The 23502-nt window shown below is 36.7% G+C and overlaps 1 protein-coding gene and 1 long non-coding RNA gene across 2 annotated transcripts in view; one reads left to right on the forward strand and one right to left on the reverse strand.

Moving 5' to 3' along the window:
* The window catches only part of mtgo (miles to go), a 102961-nt gene that overhangs the window by 20264 nt on the left and 59195 nt on the right, over positions 1–23502 (forward strand). The window lies entirely within an intron of this gene.
* LOC138925818 (uncharacterized) lies at positions 4618–7574 on the reverse strand. The gene is made up of 4 exons (XR_011442043.1): positions 7424–7574; positions 5897–6816; positions 5264–5602; positions 4618–4811 (listed from the first exon to the last, which is right to left on the reverse strand). It is a non-coding gene; the product is annotated as an uncharacterized lncRNA (long non-coding RNA).

Here is a 23502-nt window from a genome sequence, read left to right on the forward strand (position 1 = left end):
TGCGAAGCGTCGAGCGAAAAATGTCAGCACGTTTGTCACGGAAAAGCGTCCGAGAAAATGACTGGGAAATTGAGAGGAAAAAAATCATGCTAAAAGAATAGGCAGAGTGGAGAGCGAAAGGGGAGTAGCAAATGGTGCTGACCAAGGGGGCATGCACAATTTTTTCGGTTTAATTTGTTGTGCATACAAAGGACTTTGGTTGTTGAGAGAAATTGTGGGATAAACTAGAAGTTAATTTGGGGGAAAAAATAACTTCAAGTAAGTAAGTATAAATTTTATTATTAATTTATAAGACAAATACTGTCTAACTAAAATCATAAACTTGCTCTACTCTCTTTCAATTGTGTATCCTTAATGAAATCCCTAAATATTTTCAATTGAACTACTTAAATTCAATTTCAATTACTACTTCACCATTTCATTAATGAACTGAATCCCCTTTAAATGAATGGCTTTCAACAGAAAACACTGTCACTTTCACAGCATTTAAATAATTTTTGACTTTCGTTTCATTGCCATCATAAATTGGCCACTTAAAAACTTATGGTTAGTTAGTATTTCCAGCCACAATAAAAAATTTGCCAACCAAGTTTGGAAATTTGGGGCAAATAAATGAAATAAATTCTATAATACTACTATTTATAGGTATTTTGTTTTTCCCCTAATGTGGCCTGCAGTTTCATAGATTTGAAGACTTAAAAAAAAAAGTTTTCAAAACTTTATGAGGAAAATTGTACAGGCCAAGGTCGTTGAAAGCGGGGTTTCTTTTATTGTCAAATATTCAAATGTAATACCTTGCCTAGTGGACTTTTTTTCTTGCGAATTTTTAAGAAGATTTGATGCTTTTATTTGATATTTCCATTGAATTGGCTGCCTAATTGTTGGGTAAGCGCATTAAAAGCCAAAAATGTTGCGTTTTAATGGCGTAGAGGAAATAAAATGTTTTCAACACCAAAAATAAGCTTAGTTCTTGTCATTTCATTTAATTTTTCCATTTAGTTGAAATTTTAATTTTCCCCTAAAAGCAAAGCAAGCATTTGCTAAAATGTATTGCGTGCTTTTCGGCGTTTTCTCTTAAAATGGAGGATATCAAGTATACGACATGAATGCAGATGGTATATACAGCTTCAGTGCTTGTCAAACTTTTGGAAAATAATTAAAGTGCCCGTTGACAAATTTGATTAATTATTTATGAATGCCTATTACGGCAATTATATTGCTGACCTGAATATCACAGTCGTTATAATTTATTCAATAGATTTTGGCAATATTTTCATTAATTCATTTAAATGGCATTTAGCTGTATTTAATTGGAAAAATTGGATTAGATTTAATTAGCAACTAATTGCTTCTATTAAAATGTAATGGTTTTAATTATAACAATATTGCTTTGGTTTTTTTTTTTGTAAAATTTTTTTATGCAGTTGCCGAATCTGTGAGATAACGCTCTTTGACCTTTGCATTTCAATTGCAAATAAATCACAAAAACAAGCAAATGTTTAACGTTTTTCGGATTTTATTGCTTTTATTTGCCTGTTGCCGTTGCCTGGTATGTGTTTTTTGCACGAAAGCCATATAATTTTGTTAGATGCATTATTGTGGTTTTTATTGATTATTGCTGGCCACAAAATATAATGCCGATTATAATGAATTTGGCTTTTATGTGGCCAAATTATCGGTTAAGCAACACAAGTTGTACATTTTATGTGCTTAAATTACATAAAATTAATCACAATCACTGGCACTAATCGGATTTAAATCTTTTCACCTTTTATATTTAGCCTCAGCCTCAGTTAACTTGCCACCTTTAAGTTGGCGGTTTTTTTGTTTGTAAAGCTTTAAAGTACTCGCTGCCACAACCTTCCTTTACAAATCTTGGCCAAGAGGTTCAAGGTTTCTTATGACAGAGCTCTTTACCGCAGACAGGCCCCATTTGGCCTTTAACCTCCGTTTTGCACCTCACAAAAACACACCGGGTCGTATATATATTTCACGACAGGCCCACATAGCTCATCTCTCGTTCACACTAAATCTGAGGTCAGAGTCATCATCTCGGGTTTCTGCTGCCGCCATTCCCTTCATCACTTTCGGATTCTGTGTAAATACGTTGTAAATAAATAATAAACTGACTTGGCTCTACTCTTGTTGCACACAGAAAAATTATTAGTTTTAGAGAACTACGAGTAAAGTCCTTGAAAGTGAGGTACAGTCAGAGTATGATGTATGATGTATGAATTATTTGCTGAGAAAAGTCTTTAAGATTTGTGTTTTAAATACACTTATTTTTTTTATCACTGTTTTTTAATGTATTTATAGTAGGTGATTTTCTTTGATTTTTCTTTTCGTGTTCTTTACCTTTCATCTTCTTTATTTCTTTGCCCCCGTTTTATCTGCCATTTTCCTCTGTTTGACCTTTCTTTGCTTAATTTTCCAGCTGCGAATGGTTCAGTTTCTGAACAGCACTTCATTAGCTGTCGGACACGCCCGATGGCTTAAAAATTTTCGCTCGACGCTTGCATTTTAGATCATTGCCTCACCGCCCACCTCTGCCCTCTAGCAGTTTTTCCCACTTTTTATATAGAGGGGTTTTTGCCTTTTGGCGGTTTATGTGTGTTTGTGTGTTTGGGGGTGTTGGTGTTAGCCGTTGTGTTTTTGGGGGGCTTTAAATTATAAAGTGTTAATGGCGCTTTAATAAACCGCTAATTTGCTGGCAATCTGACCCCAGATTGTGTATGTGTGGATGTTGGGATATACTTGTATAAAATATGATATATGACAGCATCAGAGTCTGTCTCTCTGCGATGGTGTTGATGTTAACAAAACTTTGTCTGCCAAAAATTGCTAAAAGCATCACTCTTTCCAGCTACTTATCTGGAAAATGATTCTAAAATTATGAATTTTATATAAAATATATTTTTTATTTGGTTTAAACTTTAAAGATCTTTTAAATTAAGTTTCTTGTTTAAATAATTCCCTTCTCTTAATAACTTTAATTATTTTTCGTTTATATTTTTAGGTCTTATACTAAGTTAGTTAACACCCCAACACAGCTAAGAGCTGTTTAAAAATACACAGGACTGACTCTCAGTCCAGTCCAGGGTTGATTACAGTTTGAGAGTCTTTGTTCTAGGTTTCACTTAATTACAGTTTTGTTGCCATTGTTGCTAGTTTATTGAGGCTTAAAGGGCAAATTATGTGCAGGCCAATTATTGCACATGATTACATTTTATACAATAAGCATTCATCATATTAATAAAAGATTTAAAACAAAATTTCACCACATTACAATGAATTTTGTCAAAAGATTGTAAATTCCTCAAGAAAACCGAAAAGCTTCTTTGAATTTTCTTTGTTTGCCGACATTTTGTTGGTCAACAAGGATAATCCTCTGAATAAATCAGAACTTGGTAAGCCGATTTGACAAATAAAAGAAAGTAGGACAAACAGTTGAGCATTGTAATGTTTAAACAAAGGTGTGTCTTAAATAATGATTCCCTAATAATTACAAAGTTAAGTCCCACTAGCAAGCGATTGGTTTATTGCCTGACTTTGTGGGAAAAATTTAAGAAAAGTCTTTACAGATGAAATTACTTCAAGCATTCCTTTCAGGTCTCCTAGCGGCAATCATAATTTTAATTAAAACGTCTAATTGAGACGCAAACAAACACGTAAAAATGTCGTTATTAATGCAATTAAATATTTTTGTTGTTTGACCAACTTTGTTGCGAGAAACGCTCTTTAAGCGTCGAGCAATTAATTGCGCTTTAAATTTATTTAAAAAAAAATAAAAAAAAGAAAACTTTGAATAACTTCATTTTGATGTGTAATTATTTTTAATTACTTTATTTTGCCTGGAAGCTATGAAATAGCAATACATTGCCAGGAAAAAAAAGCTCAGAAATGAGGAAGACTGGTGGAAATCTAATTTTCATTTTCCTGGAAACACCTTGACACACTTCCAGGTAACGAAACTAAAGAAAACTGTTCAGTTTAAGTCACTTCTATTCTTCAACCTTAAGAAACCCTTAAAGAAGACTTATTTTCCTTTTGGAGAAATCTTCTAATTCCCCATTTGATTGGAATTTTTGTCAGACAGTATTTCAAGAGTATTTCTCTTTTCGTTCACCTTTTGGCATATGCTTAATGTTTGCTAAAAAAAATTGTTAAGTCAACGCCACAAAGACACCTCGTAGACTGAAATGCCAGTCCCTCGGCTAAAGTCCTTGCCTGTCAGGTGGTAGTGGATGGGTGGCTTTTGGCCAGAGTTGGTGGCTCAGATGACTGAGCAGCAGATTCCTTGTCGTCGTCATCCTCGTGGCGTGCCTGCATGCAATTTGCAGGGGACAGGCTACAGAGAAATGCACTAGACAAAAGGAAAAGAGCTGCACGTCCGTTTTACATCACACCAAAGACACTGTGACAAAAAATTGTGGAAGAATAAGGATAATTTAGTCAGTATCCAAGGGGATTTTTAACCATTCTGCTGATAAGGCTTTCTGGAAAAATACAGTATGGAGTTTCGCTTGAAACTATCTCTATAATATTTAATGCACTTCTTGATTTTTTTCTGTAAATCCACCTACACCACCCACTCATGCCTTTTGTTCATTCCTCGTTTTTGTCATGCCATTTTGCCATTTCCGTAGCAAAACAAAAGTCAACTAAATCTCTTGTCACTGCTCCTCTGCCTCCCCGAGGCTTTTGGTCAGGTCACCACCGGTAGGAGTTAAAAAAAGAAGTCAAGCCTCTGGAGTGGCAAAAAATTTCCCACTGGCCGTTATAAACTTTTCTTGCCACCAGCCTAGAGTTCCCTAGAAAATAGAGGGGTGAAAAATGTATGCAAGCTGAGGTATTTTCGGGATAAAAATAAAGTTTGGCCTTGTCAGCCTTAAGTTAATCTAGAGAAGAACATTAAAGTGTGAAAAGTGGCTAAAGCAGGTCACTAAAATGCAACTAATTGAGAGCAGATGACACAACCTTTGACATTTTCTCGAGAGCAATACATCATCTTTGGGGGAAAACAGATGCTGCAGTTGACATTATTGAAAATATTGGGGGATAAGATACAGAAGATGCTAGGCTTCTTTAAGATACTCTTAAGGTTAATTGATATATTAAAATAAAATTAAAGTACATCATTATTAAAAAGACATTTTAAAAAATCTACGAGATATATGTATCTAAATAACAAATATTTTTCTGTCAAATATTAATGCCATTGTTTGTATATTTTCAAAACAAACAGGTATCATATTTACCTTACCTTGTTAAAAAATATATTTCTCAATTAAAGTCAATCCTCTTGATTGTTTATTTTATAATTTGACTTTGGGCGCCGGAAAGAGTATCCTTGGAAACTGTCAGTAAGCTGATAAGTGGCACAAAATGGCATCTGGCATTGACATGTATGGATGCCATTGCCTTCAGTTTTCTTCTGCCTTCCATGCTTCCCTCTCGACCATGTTAACGAGCTTACAAGGACTTCTCTTCCGAGAAAAAGGAGTCTTTTTCGAGCGCATCCGAAGACGAAGACATGTCCTGAACGTGACGCACATTCTGCACACTTATTTAGTTTAATATATCCTCATTCACATGTCTAGTGCTGAAAAAATATATATATTACATCTTACTGGGAACTTACAGCTATGCTGGAAACAATAGTAGAACATATTGAAAGTAAACAAGTCTTGGCAAAAATTTTTTTATTTTATTTAAGGAAAATAATACAAATCAAAAATCAAATATCATTAGACAGCTGGGACTTTATTCTTTTGCAGGAAAATTAAGACTTTCTTATGCTGAACACAGACTGATTCTATGAATTTGTTTTCTTGATAAACAATTGATTCACATTTAAACTTGTTTTACTATTTTTATAATTTTTTGTAGTCCTTACCAACTAGAGATTCGTTTAATGCCACTAAAACTGTCAACCGTCCCGGCCCGCATTCGAGTGCATCAAAATGCAAAAAGGGGAAGAGCAGACGCCAGAGATTTGCATCTCGGGGGCAATCTCTTTCAATCTGCCGCCTTCTCGTGTGGCAGCCGCATAGAGTTGCCAGTTCCACATTGGTGTGGAGATTCATACTCATATTCAGATTCATATTCCGATTCGGATTCAGATTCATAGTGTCTCTGCTGTCCCGACAACGTTTGGCCCTGTCATCGCCGTTGACGTCGTCGTGCTTAGGCTGCTATCATAAATTGTTGCTTAAATTGCATATCATACGACGACATCAAATGACAACGCTGGGCTGCCAGTCTCCGACGCATCATCCACCGGCAGAACACATCCATCAAGATTCGCTTTTTTTCTTTTTTTTGTAAAACCATTTTTTATTTGGCCAACCCAGGTGATGCCGCCAGTCACTCCCCACTGTTGTTGGGCGATTTGGCCAGCCGTGGCACAGGTGCTGTCTTCTGGAGATGGATTCGTGGCAGATACATTTCGGGGGTATCGTGTAAATCCATTTAGCTTTAAAAATTTTAAACAAGAGTCTCGATAGCCTTACAAGAAAAATACAACCTGTTTTTCAAAAGGCAATTTAGGACAAACAATTAAAATATAAAAATATCAATAAGAATTGCAGGTGTCTTTATTAAAAAAAAGAACGAAACCCAATGGATCCAAGAAAACCATCGATAAGCCCAATTAGACTACAATGGATCCAAAATGTATATATGGATAATATACAAAATAATACAAAAAAATAGGCAATAAGGGATAAGGATAAGCGATAAGGGGTATCGTGTAAATCCATTTAGCTTTAAAAATTTTAAACAAGAGTCTCGATAGCCTTACAAGAAAAATACAACCTGTTTTTCAAAAGGCAATTTAGGACAAACAATTAAAATATAAAAATATCAATAAGAATTGCAGGTGTCTTTATTAAAAAAAAAAACGAAACCCAATGGATCCAAGAAAACCATCGATAATCCCAATTAGACTACAATGGATCCAAAATGTATATATGGATAATATACAAAATAATACAAAAAAATAAGCAAAAAAAAAAAAAGCCTTCTTGAGATGGAATCGTGGAAGATATCATAAGTAAATGTAAATCCATATAGCTTTAAAAATTTTAGCTTAAGCCTTAAACAAAGCATTAAACAAACATCATGAAAAACGTATGAAAAAAAATTAAAATATAAAAATATTAATAAAAATTTTAGATGTCTTTATTAAAGGAAACCGAGATTCCAATAGATCCGAGAAAACCATCGATATAACCACCGAGTCTAAAAGGGATCCCAAGTATTTATATGGATAATAAACGATATAAAAAACAAAAAAAAATCAGCTTACAGAAAAGTCGACTTTAAAAAGAACCAAAGATGTAGGTAAAGATACAAAAATATTCAAAAGTATAAAAAAGAATGCAGACAAAAAATATAATAAAAAAATTAAAAAACAAAAAACTTCTCGATGGCTCCTATTAAGAAAACAAGATCCCATTGCAAATTAAATACAAATAAAAACACAATAAAATTTTAAAAGAGAAAAGCTTCTGGCAAAAGAATGGCAATGCTGCTATAGTCAATGCTCCATTTTTTTGTTTTGAAGAAAAATAATAATAAAAAAAAATAAAGTAAATAATAAATCAGAACTACCGATGGCTCCTAGTAAGAAAACAAGATCCCATCGGAATTTAAAAATAAAAAACATAAAAAATAAAATGTATTTAAATTATTGTATAGGAAAAAAATTAATGAAAAAATCAGGAGAGTCGAGCTGTGCTTTGTTGAAAAGCACGCCTTTGACTGAGGAAATATTTGTGTTCAGCGTCCTTTTATTTGAAGTTTGATCCTAAAAATGGCGTTAATTTAAGCACATTTAAGGGTCCCACTGCAAAAGTTAAAAAGCCGAACTTGTTTAATGAAGGTCACACTATTGTTATATAAATTTTTAAATCTGAATTGAAAAACTTTATTATTGGAGATATTATTTTTATAGAAATATATATGTATATACTCATCTCTAAAATCGATTAAAAACAAGGTTTATCTGCCTCGAGAAGCTGCATTATCCGATACATGGGTGCGCAGAAAAATTGATTGTCAGTCAGTTAGTCAGGTTGCCAAGATTGTGGGTTGCCTGTGGCACTCCAATGCGGGTTGTCACCTCATCATCATCATCATCATCATGATGCTGTTGATTATGATCATGAAACGTAAATGTAATTAACATGTCAATCTGCTGACAAACTTTAAGCCTTTTGTGCAGTTTCTTCAATTGCGGTTTTTGTGATTTCTTGTTTATTTTTTGTATTCTCTTTTATTTATTTACTTTATTTTGAAAATGTGTCAAGGCAGAAATCAGACAAGAGACCGTCTAAAGAATTATTCTGGCCACAATCAAAGGCAAAGTCAAAGGTCTTGACCTTTTTGGCCCGAAGTAATGGTCTGAAGTAAGCTGCCCGCGCCTTTGGTTATCCATATTGTTTTTGTTTTCGCATTCAGGTTTTACAATTTTTCTGGTTTTAACTCTGTACAATTTTCTTTGCAGTTTTCAGTTTTTGTTGGCTGTATTTGTTTATGACACAAAGGTACCACCGGAGCACTTTTGAGGTTGAGATTGCTGATTGCCGCCGGCTTTGGCACTTCATTTAATGAGTTTTCATTAGCACGAAAATTGATTGCGGTAGCTTGAATAATTTATTTACATTTACAATACCCCTACAACCTTTAAAAACTCTTTAATTTTTAACGTCAGTTCGGTACAACAACAAAAAATTGATAAATAAATAAAAAACGAAGGGTTTGGCTTAATGGCGGGCGATTTTTCAACTTTTTACGACTTCTCGACTTTAAAGGGTAATGAAATTTTTAGTAATTCATTAGCGTAGACAAGGAGAGAAATTAAAATTCACTTTCGATTTACTGTTATGACATTTTGAGAAGGTTCCGCCAGCTTCTGGTGCTGGTGTTCTGGTTTTTATTACCAAGAAAGCAATAGAAGTGTAATTATTCTTTGGAGGTCAACTTTGCGAGTTGGAGTTATAAAATGTTTATTCTTTAAATTAAATATTTTTTGAAAGGATAAACGAAGGGAATTTAAATAGGTGGATTAAAGGGGCTTAAGAATTAAAGAATATAATTTATAAGAATAAAATATTGTATCTTATGTGTAGCTCATTTAAAAGTCCCCCTAGTCGAAGATTAGAACTTGTAACCACCCACAACCTGTGATCACCTACCAGTTGTCTTGTAAGTTCTCTTATATTCCCCGTTAAGTCTCTTATATTCGAATATGTAGGTCTGCTACAGGTCCCCAGTTTCTAACTGGAAATTCCTCGAATCTAAGATCTCACAGATACACAGAAACCCGGGCTTCAGATACAAATGCATGGCAAGTGTGATGACGTTGGCAGCGCTGCTTTACGGGTGTCTGAACTCCCAACAGAGAAAGAGAGACTTTGGGGTCTTCCATGGTTTTTTTCTTTTTTTGTTTTTGTTTTTTTTTTTCTTTTTTTTTTTTGTTGGTGTTCCAATTGAAAACTGGAATTGGTTTCACTGGAAGCATTGGTATGCGATATTCGGAATCACGGAATGGTCAATGGAAGCCAAGAAGTACAACAAGTCATAATAATTGAGCACTTGATCAGCAGAGAGAGATCGAGAGAGAGAGAGAGCAAGAGCGGGACAGAGAAAGGTGCAAAAGGAGAGAGAAAGATGGTGCGAAATTTAATAAGACAGGAAGATATAATATAAAAACTAAATAATAAAATCACATAAAAGAAAGAATGCTGAAGAAGAGAGTTAGTTTGAGAAGAGAGAGAGAAAGACTGGAATGGGTGACCAGCAGCTAAGGTATGTAATTCCACTTTAGATTCAACAGCGAACTGAGCAGTCAACAAGTCAACTTACAGATACAGATACATTTCACACTCGGATACAGATACATTGACTTCTTACTTAGATGCATTTGTTATTGTTGTTATTTTTTTTTACTTTTTTGTTTGTTGTTGTTGCTGTTGGCAAACAAAGAAATCAATGCACACAGAAGAGTGCTAAAAGACAAGCACAACACGAAACTTGAAGCTCAAGAAAAACTTCCAAGTCAGAGCCATCGATGCAACTTTTCCCTCCCCTCCTCTTAACCACCCACCAACAACCTACAAAAAAAATAGATATACTATGATGTGTGTCTGTGTATATAAACAAGTAATGAAAGCAAAGCACTGGAAAAATAATGATTAAGTCTCGGAAAATTCAAGAGAAAAAAAAAAGAAAAATTAGTCGATGAGGAAAAATCTGCTTGGAAAAAAATTGCTCGTCGTCTTGTCGTGTAAGAAAAAGAAGAAGCAGTAAAGGGGAAGATGGGTGGGTTGGGGGGAAAAAATTGGAAAAACTCGATTTATGAGTTTCAATGCAGTTTCCTTTTTTTTACATGCCAGTTAACTCTCATATGAGAGTCTTGAATTCTTTGGACTGCACACAAAAATCATTAAAATTGGTAAATCTGAAAGAAAATATGAAAGATTTAAGATGATTAAAAAAATTGGAAGATTTAATTCTAAACAAGGATATTTTTAGAAGAAGCTATAAAATCTGATAATAACTTCTTTAAAAGTTTTTTTCAAAGAAACAATTTTGAAAATTTAGCTTGTTTGGTGTTTTTTTTTTTTTAATTTTTTTTCCAAATTTTCAATATTGTTTGGAGTGTTTGGCACTGCTGCCTTGTCATACATACATTGCCTTGGCTTCCTTCTCTGCCAATCAGATGTTTCGCCGTTTGTGGTAATAAATTTTAATGCCCGAACTTCGAATTGCTGGCGATCCAATCGAACAGCAAACATCAAACAAACTTCAAGAGGCGAAGATGGAAAACAGGCTTCCACTATGATATACTATATATATATGTATATCTGTATGTATAAATTTTTTGCGCAATATTCGAGTGCATCCTGTATCCAACGGGTTTATTTTTGCCAAGATATAAGCCACAACTTGATCACCATTAAGTTGAGAAAGATTTACTCCGCTTGGTTGCACTCTGCTCTCGTATATTTTAATTCGAAATCCATAAAAAATCACTTTTAATAAATTTTGTCATAAAAATCGCATTCCCCTCACCTACCTCATATATACATAAATTCGTAAGCTCATAAATCTTTAGTCCCAGTACCCCTCTCCTGTTCATGTGCCATAACAATAAAAATAAATCGCTTACGATGGACATCAGGGAAATCCCAAAAATAAAACTGCAAGACAACTAAAAACAGAAATAAACAAAATATAATTCTTTTGCAACTATTGGCCACCTTAGACCTCGGATATGGGGACTTGAAAAGTAGACTCTTAACGCCCAAGGTCCTATGAGAGTCCCCTAGTAAAAATTTGCTGCAATCACAACTTTATTGAAACCAGGAGGGTTAAGTGAAGAGGGTTTCACACGCAAACAGCTGGAATAGCCACAACAGATACAACTTTTATTGAAAACGAGAAGAAAATTGTTACTTTTGAAGTCGAATTCGGAGTGCTCTTTTTGAAAATTTAGAAAAGATGAAGATAATATTATTAATATAATAAAGTATATAAATGCGCAAAAGTAAGTCTATTTAAAGACCATAAAATATAAGTTAAATAGGTGATGAAAATAATCTGTATATTGTTAGTTTCTTAAGAGGTGACGAGACTTTTGTATAAGTTTTTCATTTGTAGATAATACTAGAAAAGATTGAAAATATTATTATTAAGAGATGGTAAAGTTCCTAAGTATTTTCAACAAATTTTACAAATTTAAGCTGAGGGATAAGGAGAAAAGGCAAGTTTTAGGCAGGTGACGAGTTTTCTTGTGAAGAAAATACTATTTAGTTTAAATGTTCAAGCTACAAAGTGAATATACCCACAAAGTCTAGAAAATTAGCTGCAGAAAATAAAAAAGAGAAGATACACCGCGGTGGCAATAAAATAAACGAAACTACAAAGGCCGCAAGCAGGCTGGAGGAAATATATATCGCTTATATACATAAAGATTGACTGGTCGGACTAGAAAGAGATGGCTAGAGAGCGTGCAAGCGAGATGGGGCGAGACAAAGGAAACTTTTTTTTTCGAAAAAGCTTGCGAAATAAGCGAGGAACGTGAGCTAAGCTGAGGAAAAATTTGCAATTTGCAAAGGGGGACGAGTACAACATAAGCAGAATTACCCACACCAACACACACCTGGGCCTGTATCTGTGTGGAAATGTGTGTATGTGTGGGTCACCATATTGCACCTATAAAGTGCAGAAGATGCAACAGAATCGGACGGAGGGATTATGGTTGGCCATATTGTAGAGTTGGTCTGAAGAAGATGCTGCTAAAGTGCGACCCCCTTCGCAAGCCTCTTCCCTTTTCGAGATTTTGTTGCTTAATACACTGAGAGAAAAATTGGCAACAAATAGTATAATATCATAGAAGTACTGGTTAAATAATGGAACACCTTAATATATCGTTTTTTTTCAGTGTCTTTGAGGTGAAAGACAAAACAAAACATTAATTGCATGTGGCAAGACAATCTCAGTTGAGGCAAAAGGTGAGGCAGAGGCGGAGAAGAAGGCAGTGACGGTGGCATCAGGGGCGTGGCAGGTGGCAGGGTGGATAGGCCTTGCGGTTGCATTTCGTGACGTTGATGATAAGACACTAAATGATGTTGCCGACTTGTGGCTGAAACTCCAGTCGTCTATCTCACGAGAGCTCCCAGCCAAATCCCCCGACACTGCCAACTCACCTCTGCCTCTGTGCCACAGATTGGGGCAAGTTGGCTTTATTTCGTTTCGTTTGTCTGAGTGTGACATGAAAAATTAACGCAACATGTCGACAGCGACAATGGTGAAAGTTGTGAGCATGCTTTTCAAGGTCTTTCCTTTTGATGCCTTTGGTGGTGCCTCCCCATTCGCTCGCCCCATTCACTTCCTCCTCCAGCGATTTACGATTGGTGCTGCAACTTGTGGCAAGCAGTGTGTCGAAGAGCAAGCGATATTTTGATTGAAGTTTCGTTGTCTGATACACGGATGCCATGGATTGACTTGTTGTATCGAATGAATGAACCCCCAGGGCTGGGGCTCTGAGGGAGATTGTGGGTGGGTGCTAGAATTGATTACAAATTGGGGCACGCTCCACTTTGATGGAAGCCAGTTCGTTGCCAAAAGGGCCAAATTGGGTTACTGATATCCGATTTGTATGTTGGCCAGCCCTCAAGGGAGTTCAACTTTTTACCCCCTTCTCCCACAAAATGGAAGGATTGCACATTGTTCTTCATAATTTTGTTATAGATTCTAAATTGAACTTTTATGAATCAATTAAAATCGTAATACAGAGAGTCTATATATGGTAAGAGGATGAAAGCTAATTTAACTAGAACTAAAGTGCTTTCTTCTTGACTATTGGTGTTGGTCAGGATTACTCAGCATCGTTATTATTATACCATCGCTAGTGAAAAGTGCTGCTTATCATTGAAAATAATAGAGAAAAAATATTCTTTAAAAGAGTTCAGTACCTTAGTATCTATAACGAATTATACATGAACTAACAGACTTTCGGTTTGATTATCGGCGTTGCTTTTGATAATTCATCATCGATAGGAGTATACCATCTATACCAAAAAGTCCAGTCCATCATCAAAAAGAATATAATAAAATAAATCCTTAAAAGAGTATCTAAACATGGTTTACAAGGATGAAAGATAATTAGCAAGAACTAACCTAATTTTTTCTCGACTAAAGGCTATTCTTTTCATTACTTAGTAATCATATGATTGTATTTACTATCGCTACTGCCTACCATTGCCTTTCTATCTTGTATATCCTTCTACAAACTATCATAGAGTACTTTCTCTGAATTTGAAATTAAACTTTTCATTTGAATGCCATGTCCTTTTATGGATATGTCACCGTTTCCCGGAGTCATTCGATATGCAAATCTCTAGCCCACAAAAGCCTCTCTCATCTCAGATTTCCCATTTCACCTTTCTAGTACTGGCCTCTGAGTCTGAGCTGTCATTTCCATATTTTGCGAAAAAAAAAAAAAAATAGAAAATGAAACCAGATCAAGTCAGTTGAAAGCCAAATCAAGTGGAGTGGTGTACCCGCCCCATTGGATCGGTTTCTTTTCTGGCCAAAATTGCTCCAATTGCTAATCACATGCTCGCCACAAAAAGCGATACGGCCAAATATCCAAGTCGTTAGCTATGCCAATTGCTCTCTCAGACACTTGGCACTTGGATCGGAATCCGGTGGCCCGGGGAACCCCCCAATCACCGATTTTCATTTCGATTTCCATTACCATTAGCATTTTCCACCATGCCATTTCCCCCAAACAACAAGGCCCCATTTTCATTGTCCGATTTGGCAGTGGCTGATGCATGTCAACACACACACACCCAGTTCAAGTCAAAAGTGCAATCTGCAATCTTCAACTTGCAACCTGCAACTTGAAGCAGCCGACAACTTGCAAAAGCTGCAGCAGCAATTTGCACAATACTCTGCAAAATTAAATCATTAAAATTGCGACACTAAAAAATGCCAATTAAACACCAATGGGAAATAACTAGAAATTACAGATTACGCGAAAAATGTCAAAAAATCAACAAGCCAAAGAAAAATGCGAGGGAGTCGGGTCCCAGTCAGTACCTCGAGTTTATAGCAGAAGACGGAACCCCATTGCGGAAAGCCACAAATTAGATGTTGAGAGATAATACATATACACGAATCTGCAACAATTGCAGCTAATCTGTGTAGAAAGAAAAGGGGGGCACTCCAACAGCAACAACTACAATAAAAATTGAATTAAACCAAGGGGGGTGGGTGGGGGAAGAAACTGGAAAACTTGTCGGCTCGTCGACTTTGCGGCTGACGGCAAAAACAATGTTAACGAAAAATAGCATTTAAGGAGAAAGTGCGCATTCCAAAAGCCAAAGTTTTACAGTCTAACAATTACAACATGATGAGGCCGATGATGCCGATGATGTCGATGACGATTACGATTACCATGATGATGAAGATTGTGCTGGAAAAACCAGAAAGAAAGGCCTTCTCAATGATACAGAGATACTCTTTGTTTTTAATGGTGGAAGCTTGGAGAAGAAGGAAAAGGAAATGAGCTTGCTCACGTGATATAATTTTAAAAAAGATATAGCTCGTGAAAATGAAAGATAGAAGATATATTACTGTACTAGTATTAAGAAATAAGCCATAATTCCTTAACCACCAAGGGTATTCCCCGAGAGTTTCGAAACCCCACCATCCAGCACCACCTATCATTACGAATTAAGGCAGTAGACGTAGAAGCAAGTTGGGGGCAAAAAAAGGGGCCACCAGGGGGGGCAAGATGAAGCTGTTGCAGCAAAAGAAGTAGCAGAGTGGCTAAAAAAAAGGTGGTGGAAGGAGGTGGAGGAACGGGTTTAAATGAGGTAAAATCCGCCTTGGGCCTATAAAATAAAAAAAAATAAATAAAAGAGAGTGGAAACGCAGAAGCCGCAGCAACAGCAACAGCAGCACGGCAGAAACCGCCAAGCTGGTCAGCTAAAAATATCCCAGAGGCCGATGCATCTGGCAGATACAAAAAGCGAGTACACCTAACCGAATCAAAGGCAGGAATTCCGCGAATTCTGCCAATTGGAGTGACACTGAGCGAATGGAGCTGGAACCGAGCTGGAGAGCAAAAATTGAGTTCAATGACCAACTAATAACCGATCTGACCCTGCCACCGATACAAGTGCAGATGCAGATACATTTCCTCCAAGATACACATACTTTAAGATTGCCTGTCAAGTGCTGGCGATCGCTTATTATGAGTGATAACCAATTGACACTCGGCCAGGACTTCTCATCTCCATTTTAATTAAACCCGAGATCAGGAGGGGAGGAGCTCATAAAGTATTTAACTAAGATCGGGATTGGATGTATCTGTAACTGATATCCCAGGCAGGCTGTGGCTGAAAACCTGATGTTCGTTTTATGATTACTTCTGCCATGTTTTAATTGTCCCACTTTTTGCCGGGATGCCCTGCCACTCAGACCTTGAAACCTTGGGGCAAATAAATATACACATACTGGCAATAAAAAAACGAGTTAAACTACTTGGGGAAAAGCCCACTTCTACTTGGGAAAGATTTAATTAAAAATGCAAAGTTCCGAGATATTTTTTGATTTTTTCCAAATGATTAAGCTTATAGAATTTAAACTTTCATTTCATCTTCACAAATAATATTAGAAAACCACTTTGCAGCTTCAGACAGACTTGAAATACTCGAAAAATTAGAATACAAACAAATACAAAAAGCAGAGGAAAATTCTATATATGCCAAAACTTAAAAACACTTGAAATTGCAGTCAAAATTAATGGTGAGGAGTTGGAAGAAGAGAAGAGACCACCAACATTCCATCAAAATATGTGGCACAAGTCGATTCAACGAACCAGCTCCAACTTCAAGGCAGCGATAGATGGATGGTGCAGTTTGGTTCGGTTTAGTTTGGTTAGATGCGGGATAGTACACTTAAAAAAAGGAGTTTTAAAAAACATAAAACATAACATAAAAACATAATCCCGGTACTCTTTCCACATTCTTTTATAAAATGCCTTTAAAAAATTTAAATAAAAAATATTTTAAATATTTTTCTTCAGTGTAGGCCTGCATCTGCAATATTATATGTGTTGGTGAATCTTTGTATGTAGTTTTCATTGCAATATATCAACCGACGAACGAGGACAGCAGTCGACATGAATGGCAGCATTTGCTTTGGATTTTCTTCAACTAGAACTAGTTAAGGGGGGGAGGGAGTTAGGCAGTATTTGCCTGGTATTTGCCTGGATAGTACCAGCCACCCTCACACTTTGCCGCCCTCTGAGGCCCCCCTAGCCTCTCAGAAATCCAACTAAGCTGCAAACATCAAATGCAATTCAAATTGAAATCTTTACAATGCATACAGTAGTTGCATTTTCGGGGTTTTCTCGCCGCACTCTGCATCGTTTTTTTCTTGTTTTTTTGTTGTGCATTTGAAAAAAGCCGTCGAAAATGTGGCAGTGGCAGATAAAACAAGTAAAAAAAAAAGGCACCCAAAGACAGAACGAACAGCAGCTGAGCTACAAAAGAATCTTGAACTCGAAATGGAACTCACAGATACAGATACTATGACAGAGCCACCCGCTTGGCTACACAGACACTTTAATATCTAGTCCGACTTGTTTGAGATGCCTCCTTTTTCGTATTTTCTTTCTTGTTATTACTGTTTCAAATATAGATTGTCTGCAATGCATTTTTAAAGATTCTAACTCCAACTCTTCCCTCGACTATTTTCTATTTTCTTTTTTTTTTGCTCAAAACATTTATGGACCGATAACGTTTAAACAACAAAACAACGACAACCACAGTGTTGATATAGAAATGTTCATTGAATTGGGTTAACTTTTCTCTCCCCATTATAGAAGTAAGTCAAAGTCTCCTTCTTACGGACAAATACTGACTTAAGGATGGGGTATATGGCTGTTATTTTGACCTTGATCTTTGTGAAATTTATTCAGTTATACTAATGGCATTCTACTTTTGAATATCTTTCCAGGTGAGTGCAATCAGTGTGGGATTCTTTTCCCTGGGATCATTTACATTTATCACAAATGAACGGTTGACGGTAATGTTCTAACTGATGTTTGGCCTTTGACTAAGTTGTATGGTAATTTTACAAATATTTACTAAAAGTGATTTATTTTATGACTGAAACCAAGGTTTAACACAAATAAGGAAACTATTTAAAGCTTATACAATGTATTATATTTATATTATAACAAGTCTAAATAAAACCTTAAAATTTAAGAAACTTGCCACCCACAAACTTTTCTGAAAACTAAACCTAGTATCTAAGTATCTAAGTATCTTATTACTTTTACTTGAACCCCAAGCTGATCCCTGTCTAGCCAATCCTTTTGATAAGATCTACATCTACAGAAATTAGCTCAAATTGTTTCAAATGCCACACAGCTAGAGCCAGGAGTAAAAAAAAAGGCAAAAATACAACAAAAAACTGGAAATCCCGCACACACAGATGCTGCGCCTCAAATTGCAATTCCCCCACTTTTCGTGTTTTTTTTTTTGTAACCCTGGTCACACGCAGCTTCAAGCGATTCTGTAAAGTGGCCAGTTTCGGATTCAGCCCACTGCCGCCCCCTTTAAATCACCATGCCCCCGGACGACTCGCCCCGGTCTTCAGTCCTGGAATTCAGAACAAGTTGCAAGTCGCCGCATCGCTAACAAAGCCACTCGACAACTGCAAAAATGTGGCCAGGCCAAGTGTTGATGAGGCAGGAGGGGCGGGCGGGCGGCAGTCAGGTCTCTGTTTTATTTTTTACTTTAGTTTTTGTTGTTGTTGTTATCGCTTCCAGAAGGGGGGGTTATGGTAGTGATGCTTCTCGAGAGGAATGGCAGCAGGGGCAGCAGATTGGCTAACTGGCAATTTGAAGAGTCGGGCAAGGCGACCAGTTGGAGAACTGAAGAACTGGAGAACTGCTTCTGATTCCGATGTCGAAGCTGGGATGCTTGGATGCTTGGATACTGGACTGGATTCAGAATGCTGAGGCTGCCTTCTCGCATGACAAGTGGCCCGCAACTAAATCGTTGTAACAACAACAATTGCACTGCAAAAAAAATTATAAAAAAATTGAACAAAATATGATCCGTTTTCAGTCTAGTAATATATACTCCCTGTATCTTTTTTTTCTCAGTGCCTAGCAGCTGTAAGACTATCTATGGCACGTTTCTAAAAGGAACGCAGGCCAAGACCCGGCTTCTCGTAGTCTTCCTTTTTCCTGTTCTCGAATCTTGAATCTTTATTTTTTTTCGCTTTTTTTTGCATTTCAATTTAGTGCCCCGGAACAACAATTCAAGAGCTTTATGCTAGGCATTGCCTTGCCACCCACCCAGCTGCCTCACTGAAGACTGCCCCCGCAATAAAACAAAATCTACGCTGCCCTGGAGCAAAAATTGTTTTGGTTAAAAATAACATTTGATGCAAGCAATTGAAATTATGCGTATGCCTGCCTACCTCTGCCTGGCTGGCTAGCTGGATGGCTGGCTGGATGGCTGGCTGATGCAAAAATATTTCGCATGAAGCGCCATCTGTTGTCGGACTGACCTGAATTTTTGCATGTCGGATGGGCACTATGTCGGTGGTTTTGGAGCTGGGGGGATACTTTAGTCTCATTTGCCATTTACAAAATATTTTTATGGAGTGTTTCTGCTTGTGTATTCATGAAATGGCTAATTTTCGGGGTATTCGGATAAAAAATACAAAAAAAAGCTTCGGCGTTTTCAGGCGGAGCCGAAGTTGATATACCCTTCCGGCGCTTTTCCCTAACAGGCCCAGAGTGATGGCTATATCTTGCCCAATTCTCATCCGATTCTCAAGCGGAGTACCTTAAACGATTTCTAGAAAAATTCGCCACCATTCTGCATTAAAACCCTGAAACAAAATATTTTTCAGAATTTTTGTCCATTTTTCGTGAAGGAATCCCTTGAAAATAATGGGTTCCCTTGAAATCGAGATTTTTCCCAATATGGCCCAGGGTGATGGCTATATCTTTTCCAATTCTCATCCGATTCTCAAGCGGAATACCTTAAACGATTTCTGGATCGATTTGCCACCTTTCTGCATCAAAATCCTGAGACAAAATATTTTTTAGATTTTTTGTCCATTTTTCGTGAGGGGATCCCTTGAAAATGGGATTTTCCCTTATATGGCCCAGAGGGATGGCTATATCTTGCCCAATTCTCATCCGATTCTGGAGCGGAGTACCTTAAACGATTTCTGGATCGATTTGGCACCTTTCTGCATCAAAATCCTGAGACAAAATATTTTTTAGATTTTTTGTCTTTTTTTCGTGATGGATCCCTTGAAAATGGGATTTTCCCTTATATGGCCCAGAGGGATGGCTATATCTTGCCAATTCGTGATGGATCCCTTGAAAATGGCATTTTCCCTTATATGGCCCAGAGGGATGGCTATATCTTGCCCAATTCTCATCCGATTCTGGAGCGGAGTACCTTAAACGATTTCTGGATCGATTTGGCACCTTTCTGCATCAAAATCCTGAGACAAAATATTTTTTAGATTTTTTGTCCATTTTTCGTGATGGATCCCTTGAAAATGGGATTTTCCCTTATATGGCCCAGAGGGATGGCTATATCTTGCCCAATTCTCATCCGATTCTCAAGCGGAATACCTTAAACGATTTCTGGATCGATTTGCCACCCTTCTGCATCAAAATCCTGAGACGAAATATTTTTTCAATTTTTTGTCCATTTTTCGTGATGGATCCCTTGAAAATGGCATTTTCCCTTATATGGCCCAGAGGGATGGCTATATCTTGCCCAATTCTCATCCGATTCTGGAGCGGAGTACCTTAAACGATTTCTGGATCGATTTGGCACCTTTCTGCATCAAAATCCTGAGACAAAATATTTTTTAGATTTTTTGTCCATTTTTCGTGATGGATCCCTTGAAAATGGGATTTTCCCTTATATGGCCCAGAGGGATGGCTATATCTTGCCCAATTCTCATCCGATTCTGGAGCGGAGTACCTTAAACGATTTCTGGATCGATTTGGCACCTTTCTGCATCAAAATCCTGAGACAAAATATTTTTTAGATTTTTTGTCCATTTTTCGTGATGGATCCCTTGAAAATGGGATTTTCCCTTATATGGCCCAGAGGGATGGCTATATCTTGCCCAATTCTCATCCGATTCTCAAGCGGAATACCTTAAACGATTTCTGGATCGATTTGCCACCTTTCTGCATCAAAATCCTGAGACAAAATATTTTTTAGATTTTTTGTCCATTTTTCGTGATGGATCCCTTGAAAATGGCATTTTCCCTTATAATGCCCAGAGGGATGGCTATATCTTGCCCAATTCTCATCCGATTCTGGAGCGGAGTACCTTAAACGATTTCTGGATCGATTCTCCACCATTCTGCATCAAAATCCTGAGACAAAATATTTTTTCGAATTTTTGTCCATTTTTCATGATGGGATCCCTTGAAAATGAGATTTTCCCCTATATGGTCCACAGGGATGTCTATAACTTCCCCAATTCTCATCCGATTCTCGAGCGGAGTACCTTAAACGATTTCTGGATCAAATTGCCACCTTTCTGCATCTAAATCCTGAGACAAAATATTTTTTAAATTTTTTGTCCATTTTTCGTAATGGGATTCCTTGAAAATGGGATTTTCCCTTTAGGATCCTTATAAATGTTGGTATGTCGAATTGCGATAAGGAGTCATTGGCAACTAAAATAACTGTTTTTTAAAGTTTGTACCTCTTAACCAAATCAATACAATCAATTCAAAGTATCCTAGTCACCAAATCCTATTCAAATGAAAAATTAATGAGCTACAAAAGCACTCAACTCTAGGGAAATAAACTTTCCAAGACAAGGACACCCCCGCAAACGAAATCTTCATTAGTTGGCATCGGAAAACAGGTTGCTTTGGCGTTGAACCAAAAATCCGAAACCGAGAAATACCGATGGCGATTCAATCAATAGTAGAGCCAAAACACGTGAACTTTGAACTGACCTAGCCCACAAAAAAATGCGGCAAGAGAAACCATCGATGTGAGAGAACCATGGAGAGAAATCGAGAAAAAAAAGGGAAACGAAACGAATCGAATTGAATGGAATTGAAAACGGTGCACGAAAAGTGCAACAAGAGGCATGCAACAAGGGAAAGGTAAACACGGTGAGACCGAGATACAAAGATACATCTCCACCGTGGCACTGCTCAGATAAATTTTGGGCCATTTTTTTGGTCTGGCACTCGAAATTCAATTGCAAGAAGGCGGAGTAAACAAAAAAAACCAAAAAAAAAATCGTAATAAAAAAAAAAGATATATATCTCCATATATATTGATTTACGCAACAAAAAAAATTGCTTGAACTGTTTAATTTTTTTCTTCTTGTGTGTGAAAGTTACAATGCTGCTGAAATATTGAAATCAATTGCAGGTTTCTGTTTCCTTTTTTTTTAAGAGTTTCTTTGGTTGGATTTTTTTTTTTTTGGTTTTTGGGTTGATTAATTGGCAATGGCCAATGCAAATGTTGTTGGCCTTTTGGCTTGGCCACACAGATACAAAGATACACAGATATACACCGTATACAGTTGCATTGTCAACGTTCCAAAACAGACCCAGCAGCGTATGGCATACAATTTAAAAATGTATCCAAGAGATACATTACACATTACGGCCATGGCTTGCCAAGTCTTGACTTGGAAATTCCCTTCACTGCATTCTTTCCCACACCATAAGCCAGACAAAAGAGCCCCCAAACCGATGATGGGAGAGGATGGGGGCGAGATACATAGATACTTTTTGGGCCTTTGGTCTTTGCTAGTTTTGGTTAGTTGACTGCAGGGCTTACAGCTAAAGCTACAGATACAGATACTCCCCCCACAGCCTGCCCCTCTGGCCTCTCTGCCTCCATCTTATTCTCAGACTGAGTCGTCGCCGTAGTCATTCGCATTGTCGTAAATTTTATTAGAGTGTTGCCACCCCACACCATTGCCCCTCTAGCCCACCAGCAACATCATCATCATTGTCATCATTGTGCGACCTAACACAATTTTACTTAGTTTGCATTTTAGCTTATGGCTTTTGTGTTTTTACCCCGCTCCAAAAAATCAAAAAAAAAAAATAAAAGAAGCGAAAATACACACTCGTAAAACGTTTCACATTCCAAAGGCCACACATTATTATTATTTTCAGCTATTACTTGGGGGTATTTTTCAAAAGTTTTCAATTTTTTTTTTGTTAAGGAAAACTGATACATCTTTAGCTTGACTTTTGAGTTATTGCCTTAACATAAATGCTAGTATTACCACCCTCCTGCCTTCTTAAATTACTCTGCATTTTTTTTTTTGGTTTCATAGTTCAAAAGGTTATCATGGGAATATTTTTTTTAATGTTTGGTAAAGCCAGTCTCCCCAAAGCTGGTTTATTGGTTTGGGTCATTTTTGGGGGTTATCAATGGTCTAAGAATAATACAAATCCTATTCATACATTTATTATTTGGCGGCTTGGGGTTTTTTCAGATTTGAACAATGAGTTTATTGTCCGTTCAAAGGTTGTATTCTTAGAACCATTTTAAATAAATTGAACAAATTTCAATTTTTTGGAAAACCTAATAAATAATGAATATTTCCCAGAAGTTCAAACATTTTTAAAAGCCAAAATTTCTATAGAAATAATAATTTTTTCAATTCCCAAAAAAATTAATCATAAATTTCAATAGTGAAATTAGTATTTCTTGAAATTTGAGTTAAACTATAGTACGATTCCCGAAAAAAAAGAATCATCACATTTATCCGTAATTTTCATGAAGCGTGATTATTTTTCCTAGAAACCTCAATAAGGAAGGTAATAAGGTAATTTAACCTTCATAATTTTAAAGCATATATTCGAAAGCAAAAACCTCAAAAACCGGGGATTTCCAAAAAATTCGCTAATGTTTTGGGCCAATATATGCGCTA

Source organism: Drosophila bipectinata, chromosome 2L (genome assembly GCF_030179905.1).
Source record: "Drosophila bipectinata strain 14024-0381.07 chromosome 2L, DbipHiC1v2, whole genome shotgun sequence".
In the NCBI taxonomy this organism is placed as follows: domain Eukaryota; kingdom Metazoa; phylum Arthropoda; class Insecta; order Diptera; family Drosophilidae; genus Drosophila; species Drosophila bipectinata.